The sequence below is a fragment of the Ambystoma mexicanum genome, chromosome 1q (assembly GCF_040938575.1).
Source record: "Ambystoma mexicanum isolate Mex_15411 chromosome 1q, UKY_AmexF1_1, whole genome shotgun sequence".
Taxonomy (NCBI): domain Eukaryota; kingdom Metazoa; phylum Chordata; class Amphibia; order Caudata; family Ambystomatidae; genus Ambystoma; species Ambystoma mexicanum.
The window spans coordinates 474,615,198-474,631,187 of NC_090922.1; positions in this window are offsets into that span (position 1 = coordinate 474,615,198).

Genomic DNA, 15,990 nt, shown 5'->3' on the forward strand with positions numbered 1-15,990 from the left:
CTGATAAAGTGGCCACAAGTCGCAAAAAAAAAACTAAAAGAATGGACATGGGCGGGGAATATAGCAAGATTGGAAGGTCAGATATCTGCTCCCAAACTTGGGCCGACTGCCAATAAAATGAACAAGATGCCAGGGTACCTTCTACAGTTTCCCTCGAGGTACCATCGTGATCGCTTTCTGAAAGTGAGAATGAATGCGATAAGAACAAAGGAAATCTTACTAATAAGAAAGGACGCAGAGACCAGAGACAATCTGTGTAGATTTTGCCAAGGGGACATTGAAACAGTGAGACACCTGTTAGTTGCCTGCCCCAATCTCTGTTCGTTAAGATCTGTACATCTGAGTAAATATGCTCCGAGAAATGAGAATATGGAGGACTGGTGGTACCGAATACTGAGTGGGAGTTCTATTCACCTAACATGCTCTGTGATAAACTTTATTGATGCCATTCAATTATAAGGCCATGTGGGTGGAGGGGCAGGTTTCTTCTTCTTCTTCTTGAGGTTCTAAAAGATCTGTTTTGTGTGAGACGATGTGTTAAAACAAAAAGTTTAATAATAAACTAAGTTTAATAAAAATAAATAAATAAATAAATAAATAAATTGATTGACTTTATTTGTTGTTCCATTTGGTAGCTTAATGTCCTGTTTGCCATTCACTGAATAGATGCAACTCTTGCATTTACCACACTTATAGTTGCCTTTTAAAGGCTTAGAGTTCCATAGTTGGGGTAAACCACATGTCTTCTTTTTGTTTGAAAAATGTGAGTGGCTTAGTGTTTCTTGTAGTCTTTTTGCTTTGAGAAAAGTGATGTTTACCTGATCATCTAGGTATCCTGAAATGTCTGTATCCAGTTTGAGAATATGGCAATTTTTCTGCAATACTTTTTTGATATCGTTGGTGTTGGAAGTATAGGTAGTGATAAATCAAATGTTATTTAAGTACTCTGGAGGAGATAAAGAACATTTGTTGACCAGTAGTTCCGCTCTTGGCCTGTTGAGAGTTTTTTGGTATGTTTTGTTGAGGTGTCTGTGATGGTATCCTCTTGCTTTAAATTTCTTCATTGATGTTTTTCGTATTCTTGATATTCCGCATAGTTTCTTTTTATCCTCAGTAATTCGCCATAGGGTATGTTTTGAATTACATGCTTGGGGTGATTGCTGTCGCCATATAAATTTGTATTTCCGGCTGTAGGCTTTACGAATAGAGTTGTGTATATTATTTCATTTTTGACATAGAGTTCCAGATCCAGAAAGTGAATAGATGTTGGGAATTTCAAGTTATTTTGATTAGAGTTTGGATAGTCATAGTACTCTTGTAGGGCTGTTTGGTCTCCGTTTTATATTATCAAATCCTCATCGATGTAACAGCCCCAGTAAATTATGTTGTTATTTTTGGTGAATGCTGCATGTTGCCAGGCATGCTCTAGCTCATAATGTCCGATATAGAGGTTGGTGTATGACAGTACCTTTTCTTTGCCTGTAGATTTGTTGATTTAACATGAAAATATTATTGTTCAGATTAAAATATAACATTTCCAAAATCATCTAATTCTGCCGATAGTAGGAGACTGACCTTGTCTTCAAAAAGTAATTGGTTGTTTCAAGGCCTTTAGAGTGTAGTATGCTGATGTACAAAGACGAGACGTCTAGAGTGATGAGTCTGTAATCTTTTTCCCAAGCTTCCAGCTGTTGAATTACATGTTTGGTATATTTGATGTAGGAGGCCAGACCGGACACTAGAGGCTGTAGGTGTTTGTCAATGTATTTGGAGATGGGTTCAGTGACTGAACCTATGCTGTTTATGATTGGTCTACAAGATGGGAATACGTTGAATGATTTGTGAATTTTGGGGATGATATATGTGGTTCCTAGTATTTGATGTGGGTTGCTTAGAAATCTCTTTTCATCCTCAGTAAGTAAGCCTTCCCAATGACTGTATGTTGTGGGTACACCCTTGGGGTGGGACCTGGGTGAATGTAGTGTGTTGAATAAAGTCAAAGAACACCAAGCACACCTGTTCAAAAATCAGTTTTGTTAACTTCCAACATTTAACAATGTCTTTAGTAATCAGGTAAATGTTTTTGAGGTGCAGGGGAGAAGTGCTCAACCTTGGTATCTAGGCTGGGAAATATGACAAGAGAGAAAAGATTTCCTATGTAGGAAACCCGCGTCCCCTGCACACTATCTATAAGGCCAAGGCCTGTATGTGTATTTGTATTTGAGGGTGGCTCTGCTGCTCTACTCAGGCCTTCCTCTTTTTCTGACTAGTGTTTGTTGAAATTTCGACATTTATAACCTCCTAAACACAAGGTAATTTCAGAAATGGCACAATTATCATTTGACAACTTTTCAATTAATTAAAAAAATATTTTTATTTTACATTTGATGTAACTGGCCCAACGCGTTTCGAGTTTGTATTACTCTTCATCAGGGGCAAAAATTCATGCACATTTCTATAAGAAAAGAAAACATATAAATATAAATTAGATGTGTCAACTCATATTTCATCTATTCAAAGATAAATTCATCACATTTCAAAGATTCACATGTTCAATGAATGACATCAAGTTGCTCATTGCCATTATGTTCACTTAATACAAAAAGTAGATTAAATTCACCTAAATGATGAACATGCGTATGCTGGTATCTAGACAACACAGAAGGAATAATTCATTTTCTGAAAACAATATGATTTTTCACCTAGTTCTTGATAATGTAGGTTTGTTGGTTTGGTGGTTTGGTCCATACAATAAGAGACTGATAGTAGATACATAGGGCCTCATTACGAGAATTGAGGTAGCCAGGTTCCTGCAATGGGGATTTACCGGGTTACTCCGACATAGGAGGACCCGGTAATTCCTCCTTGCAGGATCCATCCCCATTCGAGCCCCCACAGGGCTCAATGGGAATGGGGAGGGAGATAATAACAGGCAGATTACATCTGGCCTGTTATTGCCTCCCTCTTCCCCTCGCGGGACCCGGAAAGCATGCCTGGTTTTACAAGGCGTACGATCCGGGTCCCGCGATGGGGCGCTCTTAAACGGCGCTCCTGGAATGATGGGGGCCGGTCCCGTACCGGCCCCCTTCATTACGGGAGCGCCAGCCTTATAATGAGGCCCATAGTGTCCTAATCATATTCATCAATTCTAATACCTTTTTTCAGTCTCTGAAAGCTTTGTATCAGGCAAACGGTATGTACTGAATCTTCTAAAAATAATCCTTTTGGGACCTTTTTCAAACTAATGTTCCCAGGTGGGATCGTTATGTTGATTTCTTAGACAAACCGCACATTTCTAGACCTTACTTCAACTTAGTGGTACACACGTACCTCAGTTTCTGAATTTGCAGCAATAATATTTTGTTTCCGTGACTCCACATCACACAGCTACGAGATTTAGAAAGTTAGAATCAAGTGCACAAAACAATTCTGATGTCATTCGCGCATGCGCAAATTACGTCATGTATATATTATTTTGACTCTCCTCCATTGACAAAGTGGCGTGACGTCATTCGCGCATGCGCGAATGACATCACCCGCATGTATATAAACAAGCCCTAGTCCAAAAAATGGCAGACGCGGCTCTGGAGGTCTCCCACACAGACGTCCATAGAAGCTCCTCCATGGGACCTATGCAGAAAGAAAGAAAGAAACAAGACAAGTAAGTTATTAGGGACTGATACTCTCATCAGATAATCACTTTAAACCTAGATACTAACCTTTACCATCTTTTACAATAGGGACCTGAAGCTACGGTCAGAAAGCGACAGCATCCTCCGCTTCACACTCTTGACCAGAGGCTGGCTGTCAAGCTGTACCTTTTTTTAAGAATTCATTTGGATTCGCACTTATTTTTCTTACCACAAGTAAGTGTACCATACATTACTGTGCTTATATATCCAGGTTGGGTTAAGGATAAGTAACCCCATTACATTACAAATTGTCTTATATTTTCACAACTAAGTTCTAGCTACCAGTTAGTACAGAATCTTGATAACAGACCTGCCTCAGATGGTTGGATCTATGAGGAATTGAACTTTGTCAATAAACGCCCAGCAATCTAGAGACCGGGTATGCAGTGCCCCACTCCAATTGCTAGGTGCACCAACATTTTCTGGAGTTCTTTTGACTTGCCAGATGAGTTATATTTAAACGAGATCAGTAATTAGGTACTTACCTCGACAGATTCCACAGACTTTTGAGGACATAGGGTTCCTTATATCTGCAAGCCCACACTAGAAGAACAAGACTAGTACCATATTGGTAAGCACTATAACATCTATCAATGAATATGATTAGGACAATGTGTCTACTATCAATCTCTTATTGCATGGACCAAACCAACAAACCTAAATTATCAAGAACTAGGTGAAAAATCATATTGTTATCAGAAAATCAATTATTCCTTCTGTGTTGTCTAGAACCAGTATAAGCATGTTCATTACTTAAGTGCATTTAATCTACTTTTAGTATTAAGTGAACATAATGGCAGTGAGCAACTTGATGTAATTCATTGAACATGTGAATCTTTGAAATGTGATGAATTTATCTTTGAATAGATGAAATATGAGTTGACACATCTAATTTATATGATATGATATGATATGCTATTTTATTTATATTGCGCTCTTACACAGGTGTTTCAGAGCGCGACCAGGCAAAGGGAGGGGAACAGGGGAGAAACAAAAACAACGATCTTACTAGGCCCAGTGACATTGAGAACACGCAAGTGCACGGGGAAGGGAAAAAGGGGGAAAGTGCAGAGCATAGGAGAGAAACATAATAAATAGTAAGTACATAAATAATTAGAGTGTTAGCAGTGGTAGTGCAGCCTGTAAGAGGCAAAGGTGCTAGGTTAATCAGATAGGGAGTATCTGATAAGTGCAGAAGAAGAGTGGGTGGGGAACTGTATGGGTACAGACACAGGCCCCAGTGCAAGGGGTGGACCGGAGGCAGTGCAGGAGGATGGCAGGGTGAGCAGGTACCTGGGCCCGAAGGGCAGAAGGTAGCCAGGTGCAGAGTGCCGAGGGAAAAAGGCAGATCAGCAGGGGAGAAGCGTGGCGAAGGCAGAAGGGAAGAGGAAGGTCTTGAGGAGCTTCCGGAACCGTAGATGGTTCTCCTCAAGTTTCAAGGTGGCAGGGGGCAGTTCCAAAGGGAGGCCCCGGCCGAAGACAGAGATCTACCCCCAGCTTGTTTCTTTGAGAAACGACTGACCCTCAGGGAGTTAGAGGTAGAGGAGCGAAGGGCTCGAGAGGGGAGGTATTTACGGAGGGATAGTTGAAGGTATTTTGGACCCAGGCCCCAGAAAGCCTTGTGGACAATGCAAAGGGTTTTAAATGTAATCCTTGCATCCACTGGGAGCCAATGAAGGGATTTCAGAACTAGAGAGATTCGATCCCAGGGCTTGAGGCCAAGGACAAGTCTTGCAGTCCTGTTCTGGATTAGTTGTAAAGGGCAGAGAGTAGAGGCAGGTAGATTTAGAAAGAGGCTGTTACAGTAGTCCAACTTAGAGAGAATCACAGCTTGGGAGACAGTGAGCTTCTGAGGGAAAGTGAGGAAAGGAAGAGTACCTCTAAGGAGGTGCAATAAGAAGTTTGATTTTTTAGAGACATCAGAGATGTGTGGGGAGAAGGAAAATGTGGAGTCAAAGAGGACCCGAGGTTCTTAGCTTTGCAGGTAGGGGCAGGAGGAGGGCCAAGGGAGGCTGGCCAGAGAGTGAGGGGAAAGGATGGAGAGGGTGTACCAATGAGGAGGATCTCAGTCTTGTTGGCATTTAAACAGAGATCGTTGGCGGCACACCAATTTTGAATGGCGATGAGACAGTCAGAGATGAGGGAAGGAGAGGAGGTGGCTGAAGGAAGCCTGAAAATGAGTTGGGTGTCATCAGCATAGCACTGGAAATTTGAGCAAAAGATGGAAATGCAGTATACGAGAGTTGCTAGGTATTGGTTGAAAAGCCAGGGCGAGAGGTTAGAACCCTGGGGAACACCACAGGTAGAGAGGAAGATAGAAGATAGGAAGGACCCACGTTGTACCTGGGAGGGTCGATCAGAGAGAAAAGAGGTCAGCCAGGCCAGAGCCTGATCAGTGATACCCAGGTTGTCACGGAGACGATTGAGCAGGGTGGTATGGTTGATTGTGTCGAAAGCAGAGGAGAGATCAAGTAGGATGAGGACAGAGGGAATGTTAGAGTCAAGGTTGGAGAGCAGGTCTTCACGGATGTTCAGGAGAGCGGTTTCCGTGCTTCTGGCTGATCTGAAGCTAGATTGGTGGTCGTGGAGAGAGCCAACAGAGTCAGAATGAAGGTTAAGCTGAGAGATGGCAAGCTTTTCCAGGAGCTTACCCTAAAAGGGAGTTATGGAAATTGGGCGATAGTTAGCCGGGAAAGAAGAATCAGCTGTGGGTTTCTTGAGGAGAGGATGCACAAGGGAGTGCTTCAGTGGGGAGGGGAAAGACCCAGAGGCAAAGGAGAAGTTGCAGAAATCAGCAAGGGCTAGAGCAAGGGTATCGATGTGGTCCTTAACGGTTTTAGAGGAACAGGGATGCACCTGTTTTGATGAGGCTTTCATGGATCGGACTTGTCTTGCGACCTCATCGGGGGAGAAGAGAGGAAAGGAGGAGAAAGAGGGAGGGTGGTTTGCTGAGGGTGGGTCAGTAAGCAGAGAAGAAGGGAGAGGAGTGGGAGAGGAGGAGAGAGTGGACAAGATGTCCTGGGTTTTAGAGACAAAATGTGCAGCCAGGGCATTACAAAGAGCCTGAGAGGCGAGAGGAGGGGTGGCTACTGCAGCAGGGTTGGCCAGCTCCTTGCAGATTTTAAAGAGTTCGGCCGAGTTGTTAGATGCCGCAGAGACACGGGCTTGAATGTGGACTCGCTTCTTAGTGCATACAGAGAGTCGGTATTGCCTTTGGAGCAGGCGGCAGGCCAGTTTGTCATGAGGATGAGCAAGAAGCCCTCCATTCCCTCTCGGCCGCCCTACACTTACGTTTAAGTGTAGCTAGGTCAGAGTCATACCAAGAATTGCACTTGATTTTGGGCTTCAAACGGATCCTCATGACAGGGCAAGAACATCAAGAGTGGCAGAGATAGAGGAGTAGAGCAGAGACAGTGGTGTGTCAGGGTGTGCATCAGCCTGGGGTGAAGGAGGGGGTGAGAAGGTGGCAGCGAAAGCCTCGACTGACACACGCTTCATGGGCCCGATGTCCGAGAAGGTGGATGGCAATCTTGGGGTGGGATTGGCTTGCGGGAGGAGATGGAAATATGAGAGGAGAGGAGGCAGTGATCACTCCAGGAGAGAGGAGTGGTGAGGGGAATAGATAGGGGGAGGCCAGAGGAGATCAGGACATCAAGTTTGTGTCCAGCAGAGTGAGTCGGGCCGCAGGGGAGGATAGAGAGGGAAAGTGAATCGCAGAAGTCGCAAAAAAGCGAAGATGAGGAACAGGGAGAATCAAGATGGATGTTGAGGTCACCAAGGAGTAGGAGTTGAGAGGTAGACGCCAGGAGGGCGGAGGAGAGGTCTGCCCACTCGGAGAGAAAAGAGGTGATTTGACCAGGGGGCCGGTAGAGAGTAGCAACAGTAAGAGAGTAACTAGGAGAGAGACAGAGCCTACAGACAAGGCATTCGAAAGAGGAGTAGGTCTGAGTGGGGATGATAGAGGCAGCAATCCACTCAGGGAAGATCAAGGCTACACCACCACCGGGCCGGGTGGATCTGGGGGTGGAGAGGATCTTGTAGCCGTCAGGGAGGAGAGTGTCAAAGCTTGTGACAGAGCTGGCCGTGAACCATGTCTCGGTAAGACCAAGGACATCAAGGTCAAGTTCTTCTAGGAGGTGGCAGATGTCAGAGGAATGTTTGACAGCAGAGCGGGAGTTGAGGGTGGCAAGATGAAGAAGGTTGCCAGCCTTAAAGACCTTCCGGGGAGGGGTACAAATCAGAGGTACACCCTGCAGAGGAGTGCAGGGATGGGGAGGGTGAGGAAGGGAAAAAGGGCAAGGTAGCCAAGGGAGGGGAGTAGGGTACAGCTGGAGATGAGAGGAAGTTGATGAGGCGAGGGAATCACCTATCAAAGAGAAGGAGATTGGCCTGAGGTCCTTGCACCATGACAGTGCCATTTAGGTAGACATTAATGATGACTCTGGAGGAGTCAAAGGCATCCATACGAACTTCCCAGCGGGTGCCACCATTAATGGGAGAGGAAGAGACAGGACAGAGCACAGAAATCAAATGGGGGGTCCACAGATCAGGCGAAGGAATGACAAAGAGGATATCAGTGAGGGTTTGTCTGGCAGAAGCGCTGGAATAGGTATCAGCAATGGGGAGACCTGGGTTGGAGACCAGGATATCCTTTTTAAATTTCTTTTTACCAGACTTAGTGAGAAGGGAAGGATAGTTGATAGTAAAGCAGTTTGAGTAGATAGGAGAAACAGATAGCACCATGGGCAGGTAGAGAGAGAGAGGGGGCAGTGGGAGAGATAAGCAAATGCAGCGGTATGGTATAGTCACTGGGCTATTAGGTTACAATTGAGGGCCAAGTGCAATGAAAAAACTCGCCTAAATTTGACTTTCCAAAACACAGCCAAATTTGAATTTCCAAAACACAGCCAAATTTGACTTTCCAAAACACACCCCATTTGACTTTCTAAACCACACCCAACACACCCAGATTTGACTTTGCAAAACACACCCAAATGTGACTTTCCAAAACACACCCAGATTTGACTTTGCAAAACACACCCAAATTTGACTTTGCAAAACACACCCATATTTGACTTTGCAAAACACACCCAGATTTCACATTGCAAAACACACCCAAATTTGACTTTGCAAAACACACCCAGATTTGACTTTGCAACACACACCCAGATTTGACTTTGCAAAACACACCCAAATTTGACTTTGCAAAACACATCCAGATTTGACTTTGCAAAGCACACCCAGATTTGACTTTGCAAAACACACCCAAATTTGACTTTGCAAAACACACCCAAATTTGACTTTTCAGTTTGAAACAGGCATGGGGAGAGTGAAGGTTCAAGAAGGGGAGAGAAAGGGTAAAAGAAGGAGGGATCTAAACCCAAGGAGAGGAGGGTGAGGGAGTCTTGGTAGACCAGTTACATGGCTGAGTGAGCTGGCAGCCCTAAGGCGGTTCCAGAGAGTCAGGCTGTTGTAGAGGCGTCATGAAGCGTCCCGGTAAAGCGGACAGGGAAGCTGACAGGGGCCTTAGAAGTGGGCCTTTGGTGAGGGGGCCGACTACAGCCTTCCGGTTCCTCATTGGACAAAAAGAGGCAACACCCCTGCCAATCACAGTCCATATATTTAAATGTTTTCTTTTCTTATAAAATTGTGTATGAATTTTTGCCTCTGGTGAAGAGTAATACAAACTCGAAACGCATTGGGCCAGTTACATCAAATGTATAATAAAAATATTTTTTTTAACCTAATTGAAAAGTTGTCAAATGATAATTGTGCCATTTCTCAAATTACCTTGTGTTTAGGAGGTTATAAATGTCAAAATTTTAACATAAACACTAGTCAGAAAAAGAGGAAGGCCTGAGTAGCAACTCCAACACTGGAGTCTGCAACAGCAGAGTCACCCTCAAATACAAATACACATATAGGCCTTGGCCGTATAGATAGTGTGCAGGGGAAGCGGGTTTCCTACCTAGGAAATCTTTTCTTCCTTGAATGCAGTGTGTGACCAATATACATTTCATGTTATGGGTGTCTGGTTTCTGGTGTGTGACACAATGAATGAGACAGCCTTGCCTGAAACTGGTATGAATGCAGTGTGGTGTGCTGGAAGGCTTGGTACTTGCCCCAGTCCACATGCATTGTTGTGAGTGTCTGGGTGGAAGTGAGTGGCCTGAATGCACTGTGAGCCTGACTGGCTGCCTGCCTGCATGAATGACCTTCTGAATGATTGGCTGCCTAAGCTTGGCTCAGCAGTGTGAATGAGAGACAGAACAGTATATCTGGTGACCTCTCACTTACCAGAATTGTTCAGAAGCTGAAGTTGAAACTTGATGCTTAAACCTTGAAGCCTGGCTGGAAGAAGAAGGTTCTGCTGCTGCTTTCCTTCGATGCAATCCGAAAGCTGTCGTGTCTCCAAGAACTGATCCAAGAGTGGACCTGGCTAGGAGACCTCTTCCCGAGCTACGAGGGAACATCGTGCCCCAGATCATCCTCATCAAGGCACCATGGTAGTCAGACCCAAACAGCTGTCGACCAGAGACAGAGTCCGCTGAGAAACATTGAAGTAAGTGCCACCGTCGACCGAGGCTCGGAGGACCGATGTAACCTCATCGGCCGGACCCGCAAAGCTCCATTGCCTAAGACACTTTGAAATGAAGGACTCCCTTGCCATCATCGTCAACCGCTTTGTCCTGCCGGAGAAAGTCGAGGTCGCTGATGAACCAAGGAGAATCCACCAGTGGATTTCCTGCCACCCAAAGTCCATAAAGACGTTGATGAAGATCCGAAAGCCAACCATGATCGAGTCCCGAACGTTGACGCCAAACGCTGATGACCCAGTGCCCTTGCTTGGCCTACTTTCTTCATCCATCTGCTTTGCGACATCGAACTCTCATCATTGAGGTGCACAGCACACCGCATCTTCGCGGGATGTCCACAGCCGATCGTCGACGAGCACCGCAAAGCTGCAGCCTCGACAACATTGTTCACCATTTCTTCAAGGAACCTCGCCGACCTGTAGCTCCTGCTTTAAAGGGAGTCCACTCAAGAGGGTCCCCTCGATGAACTGTGGATGAACTCTGCTAAACTCAGGTGCTCGGGAGGATAGCCCAGTGGCAAAAGGTCTCGTGTTGGAAGCAAGACGACATAGAGCAACACAGGTTCGATCCCCGGGTCCGCGCTTAGAAACCTCTGGGTATTAAGCGCTTTATAAATAACCTATCATATCATATCATACATTGAGGTAGTAGAACATTTTAGCAGGAAACAAGACTAAGTTAAACATATATGGACTGGGCTTGTTGATATACTTTATTTACAGGTTGCCCAGGTGGGGAGTTCCTCATACAGAACGGTGTCTTTGGTAGGAACAAAGTATTCTGCCATTTGTTTAACCCAACTTGTCTTCCTTCCCATGTCTATTGTTGATTCACTTTACTGTTTGATTTGTATGCTATTGAGAATGTCAGCAGTTGGTGCATTTTAAAGGAGTCAAGAGTTAACTGTGGTACCACATAGACATTGTACATATTTACCATATTAGTATTGCCAAAGCACAAAGTGTGTTATTGATTGTGTATATATTCTGAACCTTGTTTAGATAAAGAACTGTGTTACCACTTAACATAGTGTGTGGACATTCCTTTGTGGGGGGGTTTGATGACCACACTGTACTTACGAACCAGCCTACATCACCTCCTGAGAGTTTAAGCCTTGATTGCTCGACCTTCGTTATATAGAGACTCTTCGCTGGGGTGCTCTGTGCTTCTTCTCTGCCATATAGATGGCAGGAGTACAGAAACCCCCCTCCAGTCTTTACAGCCACTGTGTTCAAGGATATCAAACTCTTTGTTCAGTCTTGTCCAATATGTTGTCAATGCAAATCCAAGACCAGTAAACCGATTGGACTGTTGGAACAGAGCCTGACCCCCAACAGACCTTGGAGTCATATCTCCACTGATTTTGATGTGGATCTTTATCCCCTCAGGGGTGTACCACCATAATGGTGACTGTCGACTCGTTCAGCAAAATGGCTCATTTCATTCCTTTACCGGGTGTACCCACTGCTTCTGAAACTGCTGCTGTATTTTTTAGGGAGGTTTTCCGCTTACATGGGATTCCAGAATCTATAACATACAGTATTTTGGAAAACACTATGCAAGCTGGTTGGCATTGAGCTGGCCCTTTCATCGAGATACCACCTCCAGACCAACGGCCAGACAGAACGGTTGAATTACACAATAGAACAGTACCTCTGATGCTTTTATTTACCCACGTCAAGACAACTGGGTGGACCGACTACCAGGGGCAGAATTCTCATACAACAACTATCTACATACAGCCATCGGCATGAGTCCCTTGTACTGCTCCTATGGTCTCCATCCTCACTCTCTTCCAAGCTCTGTTTTTCCAGCAACCTCTGTTCCCTCTATAAATAGTCTTTTGCAGAAGATCACACAAGCACACAAGGATGCCTACGAACACCTCGAGAAGAGAAGAGGGGAATACAAGAAGCCTGCCGATATCCATATAAGCTCTAAGGCTGATTGAGAAGTGGGTGCCAAGGTCTGGCTATCTACGAAATACCTGCCCATATCCGTCCGACCTTCCAAACTTTCTCCCAGATATATTGGACCCTTTGAGATTCTTTCTACGATTAACCCAGTGGCATTTTGACTGACACTACCTCAATCATTACACAGGCTTCATCCTGTATGTCATTCTTCTTTGGTGGCTCCTTTCTTTCCGGACCCATATAACCGTAAAAGGAAAAAAGATTAGATACATATGCCCAAGGAACCTGAGAAGTATGATGTCTCCCGGATTTGTGAGTCTCATTACCACAAAGGAAGTCTACAATACCTTTTACAGTGGAAGGGATATCCTTTGTCTGAACATTCCTGGGAACCTGTGTCACATATCAAGGCACCGTCTCTGCACCCCTGTAAACCTGGTATCACAAGAGATAAGAGGGGGCATACTGTCAACGGTCGCCCTTCCTGGAGACCGTGCCGTTTAATGTTCCTTACCAATCTAGTCTATCTCAATATGGCCACCACTGTTGCCTTCACATTCAGAGAGCAGCATCTGCTCCACGTGCTGTAGCTCAAGTTTTCTCTTTTTTGTTAAGACGCTGTGATTTATTGCTCGAGTGCCCTTCGCTCTTTCCTTTCCAGTTTTTTTTCATTGCCTGTCCCTTGTTTGCTCTTTTTTTAAACTCAAGCCTTCTTCTGTTCGCTGCCTCCCTGGCTTTATCCGCACTTTGCTTTTTTCTCATTACTCCCTCTCTCTATGTTGTCTCTCCGGCTGTCCCAGTGCATCGTTCTGCTATTCTGGACTTGTTCACCTGTCCTGGGACTTTGCAGAAGGTTTTTGGCCTTCATTTGCCATCAGAGAGAGCTCAGGGTTTCCTTAGCATATTATACCAGCTCTCTGTGCTTCACCTGGCTTCAGGCTCCTGAGAACAGTGATTACCTGTTCCCTCTGGATCTTCTTCCTCGTATTCTCCAGCTATTTTCACCACGGACAGAAGGTTTTTTTGTGCCTTTGGCTTTTTCCCTTTTCCTAGTTATTTCGGGTCGGGGCCTCTGTTATGTTCACCTGGTATCCATGGGGACGCCACCCAGTCAGTTGGTTGTCGGTGCCCTTCCCAATGATTCCCTGGTCTGGTCTCTGTGTCGATGGGATTCCGCCTGGAAATGAAGACTATATTAAGACTGGGCGACCAAGGTAAGTTTTTCCCCACCTCCCTTGTGTGTCCAGCCCCTCCAGATTCTCTTCTCACCTGGTTGTCGGAATCGGTGGGCTCTCCCTCCTGCTCTCTGGGCAGGGGCGCGTTGTCTTTTGTGGGCGCCGGCGGTCCAGTTACTTCACTTATAGGAGGTTATAAATGTCAAAATTTTAACATAAACACTAGTCAGAAAATGAGGAAGGCCTGAGTAGCAACTCCAACACTGGAGTCTGCAACAGCAGAGTCACCCTCAAATACAAATACACATACAGGCCTTGGCCGTATAGATAGTGTGCAGGGGAAGCGGGTTTCCTACCTAGGAAATCTTTTCTTCCTTGAATGCAGTGTGTGACCAATATACATTTCATGTTATGGGTGTCTGGTTTCTGGTGTGTGACACAATGAATGAGACAGCCTTGCCTGAAACTGGTATGAATGCAGTGTGGTGTGCTGGAAGGCTTGGTACTTGCCCCAGTCCACATGCATTGTTGTGAGTGTCTGGGTGGAAGTGAGTGGCCTGAATGCACTGTGAGCCTGACTGGCTGCCTGCCTGCATGAATGACCTTCTGAATGATTGGCTGCCTAAGCTTGGCTCAGCAGTGTGAATGAGAGACAGAACAGTATATCTGGTGACCTCTCACTTACCAGAATTGTTCAGAAGCTGAAGTTGAAACTTGATGCTTAAACCTTGAAGCCTGGCTGGAAGAAGAAGGTTCTGCTGCTGCTTTCCTTCGATGCAATCCGAAAGCTGTTGTGTCTCCAAGAACTGATCCAAGAGTGGACCTGGCTAGGAGACCTCTTCCCGAGCTACGAGGGAACATCGTGCACCAGATCATCCTCATCAAGGCACCATGGTAGTCAGTCCCAAACAGCTGTCGACCAGAGACAGAGTCCGCTGAGAAACATAGAAGTAAGTGCCACCGTCGACCGAGGCTCGGAGGACCGATGTAACCTCATCGGCCGGACCCGCAAAGCTCCATTGCCTAAGACACTTTGAAATGAAGGACTCCCTTGCCATCATCGTCAACCGCTTTGTCCTGCCGGAGAAAGTCGAGGTCGCTGATGAACCAAGGAGAATCCACCAGTGGATTTCCTGCCACCCAAAGTCCATAAAGATGTTGATGAAGATCCGAAAGCCAGCCATGGTCGAGTCCCGAACGTTGACGCCAAACGCTGATGACCCAGTGCCCTTGCGTGGCCTACTTTCTTCATCCATCTGCTTTGCGACATCGAACTCTCATCATTGAGGTGCACAGCACACTGCATCTTCGCGGGATGTCCACAGCCGATCGTCGACGAGCACCGCAATGGCCGAAGCTGCAGCCTCGACAACATTGTTCACCATTTCTTCAAGGAATCTCGCCGACCTGTAGCTCCTGCTTTAAAGGGAGTCCACTCAAGAGGGTCCCCTCGATGAACTGTGGATGAACTCTGCTAAACTCAGGTACTCGGGAGGATAGCTCAGTGGCAAAAGGTCTCGTGTTGGAAGCAAGACGACATAGAGCAACACAGGTTCGATCCCCGGGTCCGCGCTTGGAAACCTCTGGGTATTAAGCGCTTTATAAATAACCTATCATATCATATCATACATTGAGGTAGTAGAACATTTTAGCAGGAAACAAGACTAAGTTAAACATATATGGACTGGGCTTGTTGATATACTTTATTTACAGGTTGCCCAGGTGGGGGGATCCTCATACAGAACGGTGTCTTTGGTAGGAACAAAATATTCTGCCATTTGTTTAACCCAACTTGTCTTCCTTCCCATGTCTAATGTTGATTCACTTTACTGTTTGATTTGTATGCTATTGAGAATGTCAGCAGTTGGTGCATTTTAAAGGAGTCAAGAGTTAACTGTGGTACCACATAGACATTGTACATATTTACCATATTAGTATTGCCAAAGCACAAAGTGTGTTATTGATTGTGTATATATTCTGAACCTTGTTTAGATAAAGAACTGTGTTACCACTTAACATAGTGTGTGGACATTCCTTTGTGGGGGGGTTTGATGACTACACTGTACTTACGAACCAGCCTACATCACCTCCTGAGAGTTTAAGCCTTGATTGCTCGACCTTCGTTATATAGAGAATCTTCACTGGGGTGCTCTGTGCTTCTTCTCTGCCATATAGATGGCAGGAGTACAGAAACCCCCCTCCAGTCTTTACAGCCACTGTGTTCAAGGATATCAAACTCTTTGTTCGGTCTTGCCCAATATGTTGTCAATGCAAATCCAACACCAGTAAACCGATTGGACTGTTGGAACAGAGCCTGACCCCCAACAGACCTTGGAGTCATATCTCCACTGATTTTGATGTGGATCTTTATCCCCTCAGGGGTGTACCACCATAATGGTGACTGTCCACTCGTTCAGCAAAATGGCTCATTTCATTCCTTTCCCGGGTGTAGCCACTGCTTCTGAAACTGCTGCTGTATTTTTTAGGGAGGTTTTCTGCTTACATGGGATTCCAGAATCTATAACATACAGTATTTTGGAAAACACTATGCAAGCTGGTTGGCATTGAGCTGGCCCTTTCATCGAGATACCATCTCCAGACCAACGGCCAG